At 47.3% G+C, this 22,383-nt stretch overlaps 1 long non-coding RNA gene across 2 annotated transcripts in view; it reads right to left on the reverse strand.

Annotated features, from left to right (window-relative positions):
* The window catches only part of LOC131277418 (uncharacterized), a 204,952-nt gene extending 194,140 nt beyond the window's left edge, over positions 1–10,812 (reverse strand). For both annotated transcript variants that reach the window (XR_011648153.1, XR_009184587.2), the window contains exons 1-3: positions 10,586–10,812; positions 10,029–10,124; positions 9,236–9,408 (exon numbers count right to left, since the gene is read on the reverse strand). This is a non-coding gene — a long non-coding RNA (uncharacterized lncRNA). The remainder of the gene's footprint in view (positions 1–9,235; positions 9,409–10,028; positions 10,125–10,585) is intronic.
* Positions 10,813–22,383: the final 11,571 nt, after the last annotated feature.

The raw sequence follows: 22,383 nt of genomic DNA on the forward strand, positions 1-22,383 counted from the left end.
GGATTCACTTTACGGGAAGTTTTGGATCACAGAGTGGTTCAACAATGGCAGTGGAGGAATACTGATATGGGATGTTATTGACAGGATATATATGGTTGACAGGGAGTTATACAGGGCATTTGCCCAGGGTATATGGTAATGTCTACATATACTCATAGTGGAAACAATTAAAAACAACAGGTGGGGGGGTACTGGGCTCCTGGCCGGGGGGTCACTGTTGTGGGCCCTGGGAGAGCAGCGGCAATCCTCCAGGTGCAACGGCAAGAACCAGGAAGGAAGGACGGCCCAACAGTGGGCTCTTGATACTAATGGCTGCACTTTTGAGCCTATACACCTGCAATAAGAACAAGGCCTAGAGTAGCATTGTGCCTGGGGGTTTCCTCCTGACAGCCTTCATGTTACTCCAATGTGGCCACTCTCACAGCCAAACTCAGCGTGTAGATGCGATGCATTCCCCCCAGCGTGGGACACGACACCCGGGGATGAGCCTCCCTGGCACCGAGGGATCACTACCACATACCAGCTGAAGAAGCAACTAGAAAATGACCTTGAATTAAAGATTCAATGCGGAACAGCAGAATATACCTGTCTACATATAATAACATGACTTCGGGAGGCTGTTTGACCTAATGTAAGGGGGAAATGGAAAGGAGAAATGAGATTATAAGGCTGTGAGCCTCTAAAAAAGAGTCTGGAGGTTGTCAGAAGGAATACCCCTATGTACAACTGAACAGAGTCTAAGAGACAGATAAGGTAGATACAACCCCAGGTATTGGTTCTTTTGAGGGATAAAGAGACCCACGGGTTCTATGGTCATGGCAGAAGGGGTTCACTGCCATGACAGATGGCCCTTCTTTGGAGCTGGTGTTTCTGCGTGATGGAATTGGACTCAGAGGGGATCTCTTTTCACAAGACTTGCATGCTACTTTACTGGAATTGTAGTTGGTGCTGGGTTTAAGATATATGTAGGGGATTTGAATCTCTGGACTGATAATATGACACCCAGGCCCAGAGCCTCAACAGACTTCAGCTCCTACACTTTGATTTACTGGACTTACTCCACTCAGCTAACGTGGAGTTGAAGAAGGTCAACCACCACAACATGGAGCCTAGAGTGTCTACAACTGGAAGCGGGAGGAGTGCATCCAGTGCCCATGTGGAATCTAAGCCCTCACTTGACATAGGTGTGCAATGGACACAACCAATCCAATGTCCACAGAGAAAATGTGGAATGGGTGTGGGAACGGTAGCCATGGTGGCTGCTGGGTGTGGGGAACGGGAGGAAGAGAGGAGATGTGGAGGCGTTTTCGGGACGGGGAGTTGTCCTGGATAGTGCTTCACGGACAATTACGGGACATTGTAGATCCCCCCAGGGCCCGCTGGATGGAACGTGAGAGAGTCTGGGCTATGATGTGGACCATTGACTATGGGGTGCAGTGATGCTCAGAGATGAACTTACCAGGTGCAATGGATGTGTCATGATGATGGGAGAGAGTGTTGCTGCGGGGGGAGTGGGGGGCGGGGGCGGTGGGGTTGAATGGGACCTCATATTTTTTTTAATGTAATTTAAAAAAATAATAATAAATAAATAATTTTTTTAAAAAAAGATGTCACAGGCATAAATATCTACGCACCTAACCGAGGTCCCCGAAATACATGAAAGAAACTCTGGGAAAACTGAAGGGAGAAACAGACATCTCTACAATAATCATTGGTGACTTCAAAATACCTCTCACATCATTAGATGGAACTAGATGGAAGACCAACGAGGAAAGAGGGAACTGAAACAATACGATCAATGAGTTAGACCTAACAGACATAGACAGAAGGCAGCATTCAAATTCACTGGGATATACATTCTTTACACGTGCCCAAGGATCCTTCTCCAGGATAGACCACATGGTAGGGCATAATGCAGCTCTCAATAAATATAAAAAGACTGAAATTATATAAAGCATCTTCTCAGATCATAGGGGAATGAAATAAAATCAATAACAGACAGGCAAAAGGTAACTTGGCAAATGTGTGCAGGTTAAACAACACACTCTAAGATAATTACTGGGTGAAAGAAGAAAGTGCAAGTGAAATCAGACAAATGAAAATGAGACCACAATTTATCAAAACTAATGGGATACAGCAAAGGCAGTCTTGAGAGGGAAAGTTATAGACCTAAAAGCCTGTATTAAAAAAGAAAAAAGAGCGAAACTCAAAGAATTAAGGGAACAAAATGAGAAATTAGAAAAAGAACAGCAAACCAGTCCTCAAAGAAAAGAGAAGAAATAATAAAGATTAGAGAAGAAATAAATGAAATTGAGAAGAAAAAGAAATAGAGAAAATCAAAACAAAAGCAGATTCTTTGAGAAGATTAGTAAAATTCACAAACTCCTAGCAAGATTAACAAAGGAAAAAAAAAAAAGAAGAACCTAATACATACAATTTGAAATGAAAAGGGGCAACCCAAGAACTAGAAAGGATCATAAGAAGATATTCCCAGACGCTGTATGTCAATAAACTAATCAACCTAGATGAAATGCTCACATTTCTAGAAATGCACAACCTAACCTACATTGACACTACAAGATACATAAGAACTTAACAAACCAATTACAATTAAAGACACTGAATCTGTTTTCAAAAATCTCCCAACAGAGAAAACTCCAGGACCATCTGCCTTCCCAGGTGAATTCTCCTAAACATTTCAAAAAGAATTAACACCAATCCTGCTTAAACTCTTCCAAATATTGAAGAGGAAGGAAAATAACCCAACACATTTTAGGAAGCCAACATCACCGTAATACCAAAGCCAAACAAAGACACTGGAAGGAAAAGAAAATTACAGACCAATCTCTCTAATTAAGATTGATGCAAAAATTCTCAACAAAATATTTATAAATCGAATCCAGCAGCACATCAAAAGACTTATCTATCAAAACCAAATGGGATTTATTCGGTAGGCAAAGCTGGTTCAACATAAGAAAATCAATCAATGAAATACACCACATTAACAAAGTGAACGAAATGAAACCAAATGATCGTCTCAATCAAGGCAGAAAAAGCATTTGACAAAATCCAACACTGTTTCTTATAAAAACATTTCAAAACAGACGAGTAGAAGGGAAATTCCTGAATATGGTAACAGGCACATAAGAAAAAACCCACAGCTAACATCGTACCCAGGGGGAATGGCTGAAAGCTTTTTCTCTGAGACCGGGAACAAGACAAGGATGTCCACTAGCACCATTGTTCTTTGACATTGCAATAGACGCTCTAGGTAGAGCAACTAGAGGCATCCAAATAAGAAAAGAGGAAGGAAAACTCTGTTTTCGGAAGGCATGATCTTATATTTAGGAAATTCTGAAATGTCTACACCGAAGCTACTTGAGCTAATAACTGAGTTCAGCACAGTGACAGGCAGCAAGATCGACACGGAGAAATCAGCAATGTTTAAGTACACTAGCGCTGCACAACCTGAGGAGGAAATCAGGGGAAAATTTCATGTACAAGAGCAACAAAAAGACTCCAACATCTAGCAATCGATTTAACAAAAGCAGCACAGGACCTATAAGGAGAAAATTACAAAACAATGCTAAAAGAAATTTAAAAAGACCGAAACAATTGGAAAGACATTCCGTGTTCATGGACTGGAAGACTAAATATCATAAAGAGGTGAATCGTACCCAAATTGATTGATATATTCACTGCCATACCAATGAGAATTCCAACAGTCTACTTTACAGAAATAGGAAAGACAATTGCCAAATCATTTGGAAGGGAAAGTGCACACGAGGCGCCAAAAGTATTCTGAAAAAGAAGACCAACGTAGGAAAAATTTCACTGACCTTGAAACATATTACAAAGCTACAGTGGACAAATCAGCATGACACTGCCATAAAAAGAGATACACCCATCAGTGCAATAAGATTGAGAGTACAGAAATATACTCTCACCTCTATGGTCAAGCAGTTTTTGACAAGCCTACCAAGTCTGTGTGAATGGGAAAAAACAGACTCTTCAACAAATTCCTATAGAACAGGTTATAAATAACCAAAAGAATTTAAAAAAGACCCCCATCTCACTCTCCATACAAGAATCAACTCAAAATGGATCAAACACCTAAATGTCAAAGCAAGTACCGGAGAACCAGGAAGATGGCAGAGGAGTAAGGGGCTCCTACAGTCCGCTCCTGCTGCAGGGCAGTTAGCAAACACCCAGAGCTCTCTGAGCCAGCTGAAGCATCATCTGGGGGCTCCAGGAGGCCAGAAGAGCTTCCTGCAACATCCTTGGGGGAGTGGAAGGAGGAGATGCCCGTCTGCAGAGAAGACTCGTAAGTAGAGGCTCCACACCCTGGGGGCCGGTGCCATCCTCCACTGGAGGTACAAGCCGCCTCAGGAGCAGCTCCGAGGCTGCAATCAAAGCTCCACTTCCCAAAACTGGTGAGAGGCGGCAGACTTGGCCCAGTGGTTAGGGCGTCCGTCTACCACATGGGAGGTCCACAGTTCAAACCCCGGGCCTCCCTGACCCGTGTGGAGCTGGCCCATGTGCAGTGCTGATGCGCGCAAGGAGTGCCGTGCCACGCAGGACACCCACGCGCAGGGTGTGTGCCCCGTAAGGAGAGCGGCCCAGCGCAAAACAAAGTGCAGAGTGCCCAGTAGTGGTGTGGCACACACGGAGAGCTGACACGACAAGATGATGCAACAAAAAGACACACAGATTCCCGGGGTGGGGGAGGAAGGGGAGAGAAATAAATAAATAAATAAGTAAATACAATTTTTAAAAACATGGGTGAGGAAGAGATGGATGGGCACCAACTTCAGCTACTGATGAGGAAATTCAGCGGGCTACAGTATAATCCTGAGAAGAAGTTTGAGCCTGTCCAAGTCAGAAAGAGGCCGGGAGCTGCCATCTTAACTCCACGCCTGTCACGAGGGGAAGCGGGGTGGACTGAGGATCCCAGTGCTGGCGGGGACCGGCTTCTTCCCACCAAGATCACATTGCAGCTCCAGCCTAGGCCCCAGTGCCACCGCCAGCCAGCAGGGAGGAAGCTGCGGGGACCTGAGCCAGCCTCTCTGGGAAATTACCGGCCAAGCCAGGGAGGCCCGTGATCATCCTACTCTGGCGGCACGAGCCGCCCCAGGAGCTGCTCTGTGACAGGAATTGGAAGATCCACTTCCCAGAAACAGGAGGAGAAGACAGTTGGCTGCCCATTTCGCCTACTGATTGGGAGACTTGGCTGGCTAAGAGATAACCCTGGGAACAGGAAGGGTGAGAACGAGCCAAGCCGAAAGTCAGAAACAGGCCAGCAGACGCCATTCTGACTCCACCCCCAGCCTGAGGGGAAGCCGGGCTGACTGAAACTCTCAGGGTCAGCAGGAACCAGTTTCTTTCCCGCAGATCAGCCTGCAGCCTGCCTAAGTTTCAGCCCTGCCTCTGGCAGGGAGGACACTGAGGAGCCCTGCACCAGCCTGTACAGGTAACTGCAGGGAACTCTGGCTGGCACAGACTGAAAATCAGAAGTCTACCAGCGCCACTGTGGTCATCTTAGGACCCGCACTGCATAGATTGCTGCCCACACCTGCAGCTCCATCCCTGCCCCAGGCAGGGGCGAAAGGGATGTGAGGCTCCATCAGTCTCTCTGGGCAACTACAGTCTAGGCCTGCACGTGGATTATTCCAGTCACAGGGGCTGTGACTCTGTCCCTACCCCTGGCAAAGGAGAAAGTTGGAAGAAGCTTCATTGGTCCCGGCGCAATGAAGGGGGCTTGAAACTCCACAGCTCACAGCATCAACTGCATGCTTAGCTCCTACTGCACAATCAGCAAGGGAGGAAGGATAGGAAGCCCTAAACTAAAGAGAAAGATTGCACCCAGAATAAATACTCTAGGAAGCCAGATGCAAAGACACCAACAAAAAATTACAATCCACACCAAGAAACAGGAAGCTACGGCCCAGTTAAAAGAACAAGATAAGCCTCCAGATGACATAAAGGAGTTGAGACAACTAATTATACATGTTCAAACAAATCCCCTTAATAAATTCAATGAGATGGCTAAAGAGATTAAGGATATTAAGACGACATTGGAGGAGCACAAAGAAGACTTTGAAAGCAGACATAGAAAAATAGCAGATCTTATGGGAATGAAGAAGGTGCAACTCATGAAATTAAAAAAAACACTGGAATCATATAATAGCAGGTTTGAGGAGGCAGAAGAAAGGATTGGTGAGCTTGAAGAAATGGCCTCTGAAAGTGAACTTACAAAAGAAGAGTTGAAGAAAAGAATGGAAAAAAATTGTAAAAGGTCTCAGGGAACTAAATGACAGCAAAAGGCATGCAAACATATGTGTCATGGGTGTCCCAGAAGGAGAAAAGAAGGGAAAAGGGGCAGAAGGACTATTTAAAGAAATAATGGTAGAAAAGTTCCCAACCCTATTGAAGAAAATAGGTATCGCTGTCCAGGAAGTACAACATACTCCCATCCGAGAAAATCCGAATAGACCGACTCCGACACATACTCATCAGAACGTCAAAGGCCAAAGACAGAGAATTCTGAGAGCAGCAAGAGAAAACCAATGCATAACATATAAGGGATATTCAGTAAGGTTAAGTACGGATTTCTCACCAGAAACCATGGAGGCAAGAAGACAGTGGTCCGATATATTAAAGATATTACAAGAGAAAAACTTCCAGCCAAGAATCTTATATCCAGCAAGACTGCCTTTCAAAAATGAGGGTGAAATTAGAATATTCACAGATAAACAGAAACTGATAGAATTTCTAAGCAAGAGACTAGAATTTCAGGAGATACTAAAGGGTGTGCAAAAGAAAGACAGGAGAGAGAGGCCTGGAAGAGAGTCTAGAAATGAAGATTATATCAAAAAAAGTAACCAAGAGTGTCAAAAAAGTGGGGAAAATAATACGACAGATAAAACTCAAATAGGAATAAACTTAACCAATGATGGAAAGCACTTGTATTCAGAAAACTGCACCTCAGTGTTAAAACAAATTAAAAAAGGCCTAAATAACTGGAAGCACACTCCATGCTCATGGATTAGAAGGCTAAATATCATTAAGATACCAGTTCTACTCAAATTGATATACAGAGTTAATGCAATCCTGATAAAAATTCCACCAGCATTAAAGAAAAAACTGAAAACACAATCATTAAATTTATTTGGAAGGGAAAGGAGTCTTGAATAGCCAGAAACACCATAAAAAGGAAAAGCAAACCCTCATCTCCAGACTTTAAATCATAATACCTACCTATAGTGGTAAAAACAGCGTGGTACTGGCCTAAAGACAGACACAATAGACCAGTGGAACCAAATTTCTGGTTCACAAACAGACCCTCACAGGTATGGTCAAGTGATTGTTGACTAGCCTGTCAAACTCACACAGCTTGGGCAGAACAATCCATTCAACAAACGGTGCTGAAAGAATTGGACATCCATAGCTGAAAGAAGGAAAAGAGGACACCTATCTCACACCTTATCCAAAAATTAACTCAAAATGGATCAAAAAACTAAAAATGAAAACAAGAACCGTAAAACTTCTAGAAGAAATTATTGGAAAATATCTTCAAGACCGAGTGGTAGGGGGTGGATTCTTGAAGGAGAAAAGAGGGGAACTGAGTGGACTACTGATGTTTAATGTATGTAGAAGTTTTAGTTAGCTGTGCTGTAAAATTGGGGAAATGTATAGAGTGGATGGTAACACACAGTGAGTAACAGCTACTTTATAAATGGGGATGTGACTGAAAATCGTAGTCTAGTTATGTAAATGCCAATTGACGGAATGCTTGGGAATGATCTAGGAACTGGATAGCACGGTAAACCAAGAGGTGGGTGAGAATTGTGGTTGATGGCACAGATGCACGAGTGTCCTTTGTGAGCTACAACAAATGTATATTACCAGGGCAGGTGTTGGGAATGTGGAGAAGCATGGGAATAATACAGCTGGAGGGACCTATGGACTGTGGTTAGTAGTCATAATATACTATTCTTGCATCTATGCAAAAGATGTACTGTGTTGATACTGAGGCAGTATGGAAAAGTGAGCCAAATGTACGCTATGGACATGACAATAATCAGATTTCTGCACATGTGCATAATTGTTTGATAAGTTTACAACTTTTGTCATAAAAATATACATATTTAAAAAATAATAGGGCGGTTTGGCCAAAAAACACACCAAATGTAAGATAAGAACTATGATTAGTGGTAAGATTTTGACAGTGTTCTTTCATAGTTTGCAGCAAACGTCCCATGACAATACAAGGTTTTGGTGGAGGGTTGATGTATGGGACCCCTGCATGACGTTATGCATGTTTGCTTTGTAAGTTCGCAACTTTTGCTATAGACTTTTTTATGTATGTTCATATATAAATGATATAAAGATAATAATTGTATTGGTTAGAGGAAAAATACTTTGTTTAGTAGTAATATTTTGACAATGTTCTTTAATCATTAGTTTAAAAGGTTTAAAAACAATACAAGTTACTGGTGGTAGAGTGAGATGTTACATGTTTTTTAAGTTCACAACTATTATACATTTATTGTTTCTGTAAAAAAAAAAAAGGACCATAAAACTACTAGTAGAAAATGTAGAGAAATGTCTTAAAGACCTTGTAGTATGTGGTGGTTTCTTGGACCTTACTCCCAAAGCACAAACGACAAAAGAAAAATTAAATAAATGGGACTTTCTGAAAATTAAACACTTTTGCACCTCCCAGGACTTTATCAAACGGGGGAAAAGGCAGCCAATTCAATGGGAGAAAACACTTAGACACCACATGTCCAATTAGGGATTAATGTACAAGATATAGAGAGAGATGTAACAACTCAACAATAAAAAGACAAACGACCCAATAGAAAAGTGGGCAAAAGACATGAATAGACATTTGTCCAAAGAAGAAATACAAATGGCAAAAAACACATGAAAAAATATTCAACATCATTAATGATTAGAGAAACGCAAATCCAAATGAGATGTGATTTCACAGCTATCAGAATAGCCACTATGAAAAAGTCAGAGAAGTGCAAGTGTTGGAGAGGATGAGGAAAGACAGGAACACTTATTCACTGTTGGTGGGAATGCAGAAGGCCACAGCCACGGTGGAGGACTGTCGGGCAGTTCCTAAAGAAGCTGAATATAGACTTGCCACGGGACCCTGCAACAGCACTACTGGGCATATTCCCAGGAGAACTGAGAGCACTGACATGTCAGACACCTGCACACCTACCTTCAGAGTGCCGTTATCCCAACTGCCAGAAGCCGGAAACAGCCCGGGTGTCCATCAGCCGGTGACTGGAGAAACACACTGTGCTGTATTCACACGGAGGAACATCGTGCCGGGGTGTGAAGAAGTCAAGTCGTGAACCCGATGACAACATGGATGAACTGGAGGACGGGATGCTGAGTGAAGCAAGCCAGACACAACGGGACAAATACAGGAGGCTTGCACTACTCTCACCTAATTGCACTGTGTAACATAACGTATGATTCCATCTACGTAAGATGTCACTATAAATCAACGTATAGAGGGAAAAAAAGTATTTGTGCAAAAATACCTAGAAATGGGATCTGCGGACAGCAGGGGAAGCACAGAGAGATCAAGAGGTGATGTATTTTACTAGTTGTTTTTTTCATTTATTATTATTATTGAACTAACGAAAATGCTCTAATGATGACTGAGGGGATCAACTCATGACTTTGTGATTGTGCCAAACACCACCGATTGTGCACTGTGGATGAACTGTATGCTTCTTTAAAACAAAGGCAAACAGCACTTAAAAATGGGAGAAATACGAGAATACACATTTACCAAAGGAGAAACGTATGATCCTTTTCATCACTAGGGAAATACATGCTAAAATCTGCTATAGATAATAAAATGGCTAAAATCAAGAGACGTAATGCCAACCGTTAAAGAAAATGTGGAAAAACTGGAATCCTCACACATTTCCGGTGAGAATGCAAAACGGTGCTGCCACTTTGGGAAACATTTTGTCAGTTTCTTAAAAATGTGAACTTACCGTAATTCATCCTGACTCCACTCCAAAAAGTCTTTCCTAAACAAACGAAACTGTATCCGTGCAATGATTCCTAGAGCAACTGTACGGCAGCCAAAACTGGAGGAAAAAAAACACACACGTCTATGAGCTGGAGCATGGATAACAAAAGGCGCTGCATCCATCAACAGACCTGCACCTCTACCTATCTAATCTCAGGCACCTCCCCACCACGCTGCCCTTGGAAGCAGCCCACCAAGGCCTGTCTACAACCTACCTGGAGGACACGCAGGCCTCTACAGGACTAACTTCAGTGCTAATTACAGACATAAATAGAAGGACAGAAGAGCCACGTGTGGGGAAACAACTGGGCCCAAGTCAGTGCACTCGGCGGGACCATAAATTCCAAAGTAGGGACCACTGGCAGGGCACCAAACTCCTGAGCTGTCTGCCTGGCTCCAGCGCCTGGATGTTTCAGAACACTCAGGACACCAGCTCTCTGGGGTAGCATCGACTTTGGCAGTGAGAGACCCTGCTGAGACATGCATAAGCATCAACCCTGGGATAACCTCTGGGCTCACCTCCCTTTGCAGACTCTTAGCACCTCAACTGATTTCTCTTTTATCTTTTCCTCATTTTGGTCGAGGTCTTTTTCCAGTGGCATTGCTAGTTGGTACTTGGTAGTAATCCCTCGGTGCCAGGGAGTCTCATACCCTGGAGTCATATCCCACACTGGGGGACAGACAATGTATTTATAGGCTGAGTTTGGCTTAGAGAGAGGCCGCACGTGAGGAACGAGGAGGCTCCCAGGAGGCAACTCTTAGGCACCCTGTAACAGAAGGCTAAGTTTCAATTTCGAGTGTGAAGGTTCATAAGCACACACAGTCATCAATATCAAGTGTCCATCAGGAGACCATCTTCCTCCACTAGTCATTGTCCCTGTACTCTAGGGGGAATCTTGCTGACGTCTTAGAGAACGTGGCAGAGCTCCCCAGGATGGGAATTTGACATTCCTTCGGTTACCGTCTGAACCTCCATCCACCGAGGCGATGCCCCACGAACGTACATTTATGGGCCTTATATGGACGCGAGGTGGGCTTCCTCCCACGTTATCCCGTCCCTGACATCCCACTCCAGTGATCCTGCCACAGACAGAGAACCACAGTGCTGGAGAGGACGTGGAGACACAGGAACGCTAACTCACTGTGGGTGGGAAAGCACAGTGGTACAGCTCCTGTGGAGGACTGTTTGGCAGTTACTAAAGCAGTTAAAGATAAACTTGCCACATGACACTGCAACATCACTACTGGGTATACAGCCCTGATAGCAGGGACACAAACGGACATCAGCACACCCATGTTCAAAGCAGTATCATTCGCTATCGCTGGAAGTTGGGAACACCCCGGGTGTCCATCCGTTGATGAATGGATAAACGTACTGCGGTGTATTCACATGAAGGAACATTATGCAGCAGTAAAAAGAAATGAAGTCATAAAGCGCATGACACCATGGCTGAATCTAGGGGACATTATGCTGAGGGAAGCAAGCCAGACACAAAAGATCAAATACTATATGGTTGTGTTGACTATGAACCAAACGTATCGTGTAATATAATGTAGGATTGGAAAAAACTTATCAGATACCCAATATATTCAATTTATAATTGTATTGTTTTTATTCAAGTGTTTTCTTTTCTTTAAATTGTTTATATATTCAATTATTAAATGCACAAAAGAAAAAGAAAATAGATGAGGTTACACCGAAGAGTTGAGTTTGGAGACTTTAAAATGTGATCTGTTGCTCAAGAAACAGAGGTAACAAAAGAGATAGAGTAACCAAAAGGTTCTTTCTTAGCATAGGAAAGATCACGTGTGAAATATGAATATGGATAAAACTGCATATATCAGTGTAATTTTTGAAATTGAACAAATGTATGTTAACACTACAAAATATTAATATATCCCTTATGTTAAGGGAAAGAAACCTGACTCTTAAGTACTACATACTGCATGATTCCACTGATATAAAATGTAAATCAGTTTATAAAGATGAAGTTAGGTTAGTGGTTATATAGGGCTGGGGAATGACTGCTAAGGGGCTTGAGATTTTCCTTTTAAAGTACTGAAAAAGATTCTAAAAATTTTTATAACGATGAATGCACCACACTGTGATTATACTAAAAGCCACTGATGGCACGCTTTGGACAGTTCATATCGTTGTGAATATATCTCAATAAAACTGCTTAATACATCAATAATTGTGCTGGAGCTGCCAGAAAGGGAAGTTATATCCAGCAGGCAAACAGAGGGTGTGAAGAATTTTCTCATTAGTTTATTTTTCTTATTATTGAAATAATGAAAATATTCTAATGATGACCAAGGTAATGAATGCACATCCATGTAATTATACTAAATACCATGCATTGTACACTTTGAATGACTTGTAGGCTTTCTTAATATCAATAAAACTGAATTGTTAAAACATACATGTATCAATAAAATTAATTTGTTAAAAAAAAACAAAAAGGACTGCTAATCCTCATCTAAAGATTTCATTGCTACGGTTTTCTTATAAAACCACTGAGAGTAGCACTGTATTCTTCCTCGTCACACTTAGGATCTGCTGAGCGACAGGGCACTAGGAGAACAGCGTGGTCATCTGCATGGAAGTGACAGGGCCCCAGCAGCCCTGCCTGGCTCCCCTTCCAGGAGGCAACCCTGTGAAAACCACCTTCAGAAGTGCAGGGGGAAGTGCAGGGGACAAGAGAAGGGGGTGGGCTGAGAAGGTCCAGCCATCTGTCCTGAGTGAGAGCAGCGGCTCCACAGCCCTGAGCTGCTTCCCTACAACGGGACCAACTCTTCCAAGAGGCCGAGAACAGTAAGCACAGAGGCGTCCTCTGCAGCCAGGCTCCTTTAAGGCCAGCTGGGTGACTGCTCCTGGTAGACAAAGCAGGGCGACAGTGGTGTCCCCAAGACACCCAGGTCACCCCCCTGCCAAGGAGAGGCTCCTGGAGCCCCTGGAAATGCTCAGCACACCCCTGGGACCGTCAGCAGCCTCGGGCAGGCGGCCTGGCCAGCAGGCGCCCTTTCCCAGGCTGTGCAGAGGGTCCTAGCAGGCACCCAAATCCAGTGGCCCCCACCGGCCAGCTGCCCTCCTCCGGCCCTAGCAAGCTATCACCTGAGCAAGAGCTCTCCAACCGTTTCCACCCAGCGTTACTCCAGGAAACCACACTTCTAAGAAAACCTGTAACCACCACCAAAAGGAAAGAGTGTCCTGGGACCAGGGGGAGCTCTGAGGGAAGCCAAGGCTGAGGCTGTCCTGGGCCTACAGTGCAGCCACAGCCAGGAGGGGACACAGTAGTGGGGGCCCTAGAACCCAGCCCTCACCTGCCCTGTGGAATCCCAGAAACCAGAAAAGAATGAAACAGGACACACAGACAAGGAAAGGCTCAAGTGACTCACCAGGGCTGTGACCCCAAGAACGCAAATGCCTGAGAGCAGGAGGAGCCGCACCTGCAGACCTCTGGGGCCAGACACACACTTTTAGACGCACACTGTGGTGGTCCCTGCAAAGCTCCCAGGCCGGGCACAAACCTGCACCCAGAGGCCCCTCCCGCGAGGGCCCCACTCACTGTGCTCCCTGCAGGCACACACCGGGGGTCAGTCACGCTCCCCCTGGGCCTCCCAGGAGCCCTTCCCCAGGAGCCCCCAATTCCCCCTCAGCAGTGACCCCTGGAAGAGCCACTGCTGCAGGCCAGTCCCTGAGCCTGGCCTTTCCAGGTGGGAGGAGAAGAGGGAGAAGCAGCCTCCGCCTGGCTCCAGGGGCCATCTGAAGTGTAGGGCCTTGGCAAGGGGGCGCTGAAAGGGGAAGCACCCAGGGACCTGGGAGGGCCAGGAGGGTGCAGGGCAGGGCCAAGGGGTGGACCATGGGGGACCCTGGGCAGTGCAGGGAGGGAGGGGGGACTGTGGAGAGGGAGAAGGGACCATGGAGGGGAGGGGGGACCACAGGGGTGCAGGAGGGATCATGGGGGGCAGGAAGGGCTGTGGGGGGCAGGAGAGACCAAGGGGAGGCAGGAGGGACTGAGGGGGAAGGAGGGAATGTGGGGGTGGGCAGCTGGGACAGTGGGGGGAGAAAGGACCTTGGAGGGGACCATGGGCAGGGAAGACCATAGGCGGGAGGGACCAATGAGGAGGACAAACTTTGAGGGGACACTGAGGGTGGGGAATCATGGGGGGAGAGAGAAAGAGGGACTTTGGGAGGACAGGAGGAACTGTGGGGTGACAGGAGGACCGTGGGAGTGCTGGAAGGAAAGGTGGAGGAAGGGAAGACGGTGGGGGGACAGGAGGGACCATGTGGGGGGACCGGGGTTGGGGAGGATCATGGGAAGGAGGGAACATGGAGGAGGATGGACTTTGGGGGGGACACAGTGGGTGGGGGGACAATCACGGGGAGGAGGGACCGTAGGAGAGGAGGAGGAACTGTGGAAGGGCAGGAGGGACCGTGGGGGGGATGAGGGACCATGTGGGGGAGGAACTGTGGGGAGGCAGAGGCAGGGACCGCGAGGGGAGGTGATACTGTGGGGGGCACGAGGGAGTGTGGAGGTGGTAGGAGGGACCGCGGGGGCGAGGAGGACCATGGGGGTGGGGAAGAACCCTGGGGAGGAGGGAGGAGCCGTGGGAGTGGAGGGAGAATGGCACACCAGGAGGTGCGTGGGGGGAGCAGGAGGGACCATGGAGGAATAAGAGGGACCATGGGGGGATAGGAGGGACCTTGGCGGGGGAGAAGGGACCATGGGGGGATAGGAGGGACCTTGGCGGGGGAGGAGGGATCATGGGGGGGATAGGAGGGACCTTGGCCGGGGAGGAGGGGCCATGGGGGAGGCAGGAAGGGGGGGGCAGGAGGAGCCATGTGGGGGTAGAAAGGATTGTGGGGAGGATGGACTGTGTGTGGGGGTGATTCATGGGAGGGGCAGGATGGCCTGTTTGGGGAGGGACAATGGGGGGACAGTAAGCGGGAAGGAGGGACCATGGGGGGATAGGAGGGACCTGGGGGGGACAGGAGGAACCTTGGCGGGGGAGGAGATACTGTGGGGGGGCAGGAGGGTTCGTGGAGGGAAGTAGAGGCCGTGAGGGGGCTAAAGGGACCTTGGGGGAAGGGACTGTGGGGGAGAAGGGAAGGTAGGGGTGCAGGAGTGACTGTGAAGGGGCAGGAGAGAACTTGAGGGTGAGGGACCTTGGTGAGGTGGGAGTAACCATGAGGATGGAGGGAGCGTGGGGCACCAGGAGGGACCATCAGGAAACAGGAGGTACTGTGCGGGGAAGAAGAGGGACCTGGGAGGGGACAGGAGGGACTGGGGGGGAGGAGGGAGAGTGGGGGGACAGGAGGAGCCATGGGGGACAGGAGCCTTGGGGGGGCAGAAAACATTGTGTGGGGGAGGGACCGTGGATGGGGGCTGGTTCATGGGGGGGATAAAGGAGGGGACTTTGGAGGGTCACGGACCAAGGGGGGGCTGGACCGCCTGTTCGGGGAGGGACAACGTGGGGGTGGTCTTGGGGGAAAGGGACAGTAGACGGGGAAGAGGGACTTTGGGGTGAGGGCAGGAAGGACCATGGGAGCCAAGGAGGGACCTGGTGTGGAGAGGGACAGCGGGGGTTAGGAGGGAGAGTGGGGGGGAGGGAGTGGGGGGGGACAGGCGGGAGTGGGGGGGACAGGGAGCATTGGGGAGGTAGGACCTTGCAGGAAGGGGGACTGTGAGGAAAAGGGAGGACTAAGTGGGAGGAGGAAGCGCTGTGGGACTGGAGGAACCCTGGGGGCAACATTCAGGGGCCAGAGGGGCCCTGGAGGGGACACGGGGGACCGTGGGGGTGTTCAGGACCATGGGGGGCGCAGGAGGGGCGGGGGTGAGGGCGGGCCACCCTTCCCGTGAACCCCCGGGACCTTATTGTGCCACGGGCCCCGGCACCACAGTCCCGCCGGGCCAGGACCCCGACAGCAACCTGCGCCCCCCCCCCCACCTCTGCACCATGCGCATCCCCCCCCCCCCCCCCCGACTGCAACCTGCACCACCCCCCGAGTGCACCACGCCCCACCCCGACTGCACCCCGCGCCCCCTCGACTGCACCCCCGCCCCCGGCCCCGCGCCGCCCCGGAAGCAGCGCCCCCGCCAGGCGACGCCCGGGCCCCACCAGGCCCTGAGGGCGCGCAGGACCGGGGCCCCGCAAGACTTCCCGGGACCCGCGCCCCCGACGCCGCCAGCGGGGAGCTCCTCGCCCCCTTCTCCGCGCCCCGGGGGGTCCCCGCCCGCCTGTCCCGCCCCGACGCCAACTCCTTCCCAAACTTACCGCTACCCGGGCGGGACACGGGCGGGGTCCCTGGGCAAGGGCCGAGCGCTCCCGCAGCCCCCACGCCCGCCGACCACACGCTCCCCCGCCCTCGGGCTCCCGGGCGGCGCCCCCGGAACACCCAGCAGGGCCTCGTGCGCCCCACACGCCGCCAGCTCTTCTAGGGGCCTCCGGCCCGGGACGGGGCGGGGCTTCAGGGGCGGAGCGTCTGCGTCGGCGCCAGCGCTTGAGCCAATGAGCTCCCGCCCCGCTCCGGGACGCCACGCCCCTACGGGGGCCTGTCCTACCCTTGACGGACAGCCACAGGCACCCAATCACCTACTACCCGGCTTGATCCCCGCACACCTGTGCAAAAACCAAACACCTACACCAATAATGACCAATAGAAGGAGGAAATCAAGAAATAAACCGTCATTTGTAATAATAATATAAAAACATCACATACTTAGGAATACATTTAAATAAAGATGTAAATGACAAACACAGAAATCTACACAACACTTTAATCAAAGAAGACGTAAACAAATGGAAAAATATTCCCTGTCCATCAATAGGAAGAATAAACGTCATTAAGGTGTCTAAACTGCCCGAAATAATCTACAGGGTGAATGCAATCCTAATAAAAATAAACACAGCATTTTTTACTGATTTGGAAATACTCCCTGTGAAATGTATTTGGAAGGGCAAGGTACCCTGAACAGACACAGACATATTGAAAAAGGAAAATGAAATCAAGGAAGGGCACTACCTGACGTTAAAACATACTACAAACCTACAGTGGTCAAAACTGCATTATACTGTCACAAGGACAGACATACTAACCAATGGAACTGGACTGAGAGTCGGGATATAGATCCTGACGTATAGAGTCACCTGATATTCGACAGGGCACCAAGCCCAATCAACTGGGAGAGAACGGCCTCTGCAACAAATGAGCCTTGGAGAACTGCATATCCATATGCAAAGGAATGAGAGATGAACACCTGATATAAAAATCAACACAAGGTGCATCAAAGATCCAAATAGAAAAGCCAAGACCATAAAGACCTTGGAAGATAACCTAAGGAAGAATCTACAGGACCTTGTGATAGGAAATGGCTTCATGAACTTCACACTCAAAGCAGGAGCAGAAAAAGAAAAAATAGATGAAAGGGACCTCCTCAAAATTAAAACCTTTTGTACCTCAAAGAAGTTTCTCAAGAAAGTGACAAGGCAGCCTCCCTAATGCAAGGAAATATTTGGTAACCAGATACCTGAGGGAGCCTAATATCCAGCATATGGAAAGGAATCCTTGATCTCAAAATAAGGAGACAAACAACCCATTTTAAACAATGGGCACGAGATTTGAATAGACATTTCTCCAAAGAAGAAATACAAATGGCTAAAAAGCACATGAAAAGATGCTCAACATCAATAATTAGAAGGGAAATGCAAATCAAATCTATAGTGAGATGCCATCTTACACCCATTAGACTGGCTACTATTAAAAACGAAAGGACTTCAAGTGTTGGAGAGGATGTGGAGGAAGGGGAACCCTCATTCGCTGCTGGTGGGAATGTACAATGGCCAGGCATTGTGGAGGACAGATTGGCACTTCCTCCAAAAACTAACTATAGATCTGCCACATGACCCAGAAATTTCACTACTGAGTGTATACCTACAACTAAAAACAAGGATGCGAACAGATGTATGCACACCAGTATGCATACTGGCATTATGCATACTGGCATTATTCACTATTGCCAAATGGAATCACCCCAAATGCCCTTCAACAGACGAATGGATACACAAAATGTGGGATACACATACAATGGAATGCTACTCAGCTGTAAGAAGGAATACAGTGTGAACATACGGGATACCGTGGATGAATACTGAGAACCTTATGTTGAGTGAAGCAAGTCACGTCTTTAAGGACAAACATTACGTGACCTCTCAGATATGAGTTAAGCAAATCGAGCCGACTCAGAGAGCTACAGTCTGGAAGACAGGTTTACAGGAAAGAGAAGGTTGTGAGCGAATACCCACACAGGCAAAATCTATGATAACGTGGAAATGAGTAGTTGCGCAGGGAAGGGATATGGTAGGGGTATAAGTATACCATTGGGTTGAGCAGTGCAAGCGTCACAACTTCTAGGGTGGGAAGGATGGATCGGATGTCCATGGAACTCAGGGGAATGTTGGGGGAAGGGGCAGATGAACACTGGGGATTCACAGGTATGTGGCTGAAACTACAGTGTTGAGTAAACACTCTGGCAATATGACAAGGAAGGAATACTAGTTTAGGGGGCTGAATAGGAGGCATCTGGCGTAGAATGCACCTGGAGCAGGCTTCTAGGGAGGGTGTGAGGGCTCATCATATCACAGTGTGTTATACTGCTGAGTGGAGAGCCATACAATGAGTGGGAAGGGGTTGTACCCACTTCCTGGGGAGGCCTGATGTTCTCAAACAGAGGGGAGGGTGTCTCTCGAGAGCATGGGTGACAGACACCTAATGGGGGAGGACAGACTAGCGTGTCAAGCCCTCAGCATTGTTGCAAGTATCGACGAGTCTTGTTCTTCAAGTAGTGAAGCGTCATTGTCACGGTGGTCTCCGAGGGGAGGGGAACAGAGGAATAGGATAGATGGAAGAGGGAAACTGGGGGCAATGGAAGTGTTCTGCATGATCATCAAATGATGGATACGGGTCATGTTAAATTTCACTAAAAACTTATAAACCTGTACGGTCGGAAATATAAACCAAAATGTAAACTACTGACCATGGTTAGTAGCCATGTTTCAATACTTACACATCAGTAGAGCAAATGTAATGTCCACATGGAAAAAGATCATTGGTGGGGAAGGTATAAAGGGAGGATGTTGGGGTATATGGGAGTCCCTTATGTTCTGTATGTGACTTTAATGTGACCTAAAACTTCTTTGAAGACATAAAGAAGAAAATAAAGAGGTAAGACCCTGAGGAAAAAATGGAAGAGATGGCCTTGACACTGTACAGTCAAGACAACACCTATTACAGTGATGAAAGGAAAAACGTCAAAAAATTTTTTGTAGCATTTTTCCTTTTCCAATACCCCAATTTTTTTAAGTTTTCTTACTTTTTTCTAAATTAATATGTATTTGCATTGTAATGCTTAAACTAATCAGTATTATTTCATTTTCCTCTTAACGAAATCTGGCAATATATTAGGCTTAATTTTTTAAGAAGTTTTGGATAGCAGAGGCGGTCAGCTATGGCAGGGGAGGAGCACTGGTGTGGGTGTCATTGATGGGGATGTATGGGAGGGAGCTCGCCTTGGCAAGCCTATGACCTAGATATGTTTGGATGTTCATTGGGTATTGTCCTAGTGGGGAGAGTTTCACACTACAACTGATGGAGGGCTGGGTTCCCATCTGGGGAACTCTGCCACATTCCCCATGGAACAGCAACAATCCCCCAAGTGCAAGGGCAATGACCAGCTAAGAAGGATGGTCCAAGGATGGGCCCTTGATACTGAGGACTATGCTTATGACCCTGTTGCGCTTCAAGTGTCAGCTGGCCTGGTGTTGCAGGCTGCCTAAGAGTTGCCTCTGAAATACCTCCACGTTGCTCCAATATGGCCACTCTCTAAATAAACAGTATATAAACGCATTACCTTCCCCCAAGCATAGGACATGACTCTCAGGGACGAGGCTCCCTGGCACCCAGGGATTACAACCAAGCACGAGCTGGTGATGCAGCTGGAAAAAGACCTTGAATTAAAGGGGAATTGGTAAAAACAAATGAGTTTATATGGCTAAGAGACTTCAAAATGAGTCGGGAGGTCATCAGAGGGCTTGTGCTTAAGCACTTCTCAGCAGGATCTCATAGACAGCCGAAGATGACACAACACAACCCCAGGTAGTGGTGCTCCCAGGGGCTATGGGGACACCCTCGTCCTATGGTCATGGCAGATACATGCAGGGTTCAGTGCCTTAAGAGTAGGCCCTAATTAGCAATTTGTCCTCCTGTGATGGAGTTAGACTCAGATATGACTTTCCACAGTGCCTCTTCTGTCCCTTTTTATTGAACTTCTGGTGGGTGCTGGGTTTGCTGTATGCCCAGGAGACTTCAATCTCTGGGCTATCCAGGTTCCACCTGAGCCTCAGTGGTGTTGCTGCACCACCTACACTCCACTTCATTGGACTTACCCAGATCAGCTGAGAGGGAGATGAGGATGGACAACAACCACACCAGGGAACCAAGACAGTCTACGGCTGTGGGCACGAGAGTCACATCCACCAGCCATGTGGGAAAGAAGCCCCTTCTCAATCGAGAGAAGGAGTGGGCATCGCCATCCCAGGGTCCTAGGGATAGACAAAGAAAATATGGACTAGAGTGGACTTAATGGTATTCAACTACAGGAATTATTTTTACTCTAGCAATAGAAGCAATTGTATCATTGATGTGGACACAGTGGCCTCTGGAGTTGCTAAACGCAGGGAAAGGGAAAAGGAGGTGTGATGCGGAGGCATTTTCAGGACTTAGAGATGTGCTGATTGATATTGCAGGGACAGATGCAGGACATGACATATCCTACCAGAATCCACTGGATGGACTGAAGAGAGTTTAAACTACACTGTAAGTAATAGCCCATGCTGTGTAGCGGTGCTTCAAAATGTATTCATCAAATGCAATGCATGTACCACACTAATGAAAAAGTTCTTGATGTGGGATAAGTGTGGGGTGTGGGGTGGGGCATCGGGACCTCCTACCGCTTTTAATGTCACATTTTGTGTGATCTACGTATCTTTTGAAAGTAAATAAAAATATAGGGAAACGGACTTTGGCCCAGTGGTTAGGGCGTCCGTCTACCATATGGGAGGTCCGCGGTTCAAACCCTGGGCCTCCTCGACCCGTGTGGAGCTGGCCATGCGCAGTGCTGATGCGCGCAAGTAGTGCCGTGCCACGCAAGTGTGTCCCCCGCGTGGGGGAGCCCCACGCGCAAGGAGTGCGCCCGTGAGGAAAGCCGCCCAGCGTGAAAAGAAAGTGCAGCCTGCCCAGGAATGGCACCGCCCACACTTCCCATGCCGCTGACGACAACAGAAGCGGACAAAGAAACAAAAGCAGACAAAGAAACAAGACGCAACAAATAGACACCAAAAACAGACAACCAGTGGAGGGGGGGAAATTAAATAAATAAATAAATCTTTAAAAAAAAAAAAAAAAATATATATATATATATATATAGGCAAATTATGTCCAGATTGTATTAGTTTTGAAAGGATTGAAAGAAGTCAGTTAACTAAACAAAAAAGATTACCTATATAAAAAAACAATGATGGCGGAGGACTTGGCCCAGTGGTTAGGGCGTTTGTCTACCAGGTGGGAGGTCCGCGATTCAAACCCTGGGCCTCCTTGACTCGTGTGGAGGTGGCCCATGGGCAATGCTGACACGCGCAAGGACTGCCATGTCATGCAGGGGTGTCCCCGCACAGGGAAGCCACACACGCAAGGAGTGCGCCCCGTAAGGAGAGCCGCCCAGCGCGAAAGAAAGTGCAGCCTGCCCAGGAATGGCGCAGCACACACGGAGAGCTGACACAACAAGATGACGCAACAAAAAGAAACACAGATTCCCAGCCGCTGAGAACAACAGAAGCAGACAAAAAGACGCAGCAAATACGTACAGAGAACAGGCAACGGGGGTGGGGAAGAAGGGGAGAGAAATTAATAAATAAATAAATCTTTAATTAAAAAAAATAAAAACAAAAACAATGATAGAATTAAGGAAAATAAATTCTGAAAAGTCATGCAACTAAGAAGAGGGTTACTTGTAATATATAATGTTAAAAAATTCCAAACCTATACAGTCAAATTCTCTGTATGTAGAGAAATTATGCATTAAATCTTAAGAATAAATACTTTCCTAGGGAGAAATAAAGTAGAAAAGCCTCTTCCTAACAACCATGCCCTAAAAGAAACCTTCAAAAATTTGTCCGGGAGAAAGAAAAAGATATAGATCCGAAAATCTCATCTTCTGAATGAAAGTTACAGCATTATTGTTGGAGTAATGAGGTTTAAA

The sequence above is a fragment of the Dasypus novemcinctus genome (assembly GCF_030445035.2).
Source record: "Dasypus novemcinctus isolate mDasNov1 chromosome 12 unlocalized genomic scaffold, mDasNov1.1.hap2 SUPER_12_unloc_5, whole genome shotgun sequence".
Lineage (NCBI taxonomy): Eukaryota > Metazoa > Chordata > Mammalia > Cingulata > Dasypodidae > Dasypus > Dasypus novemcinctus.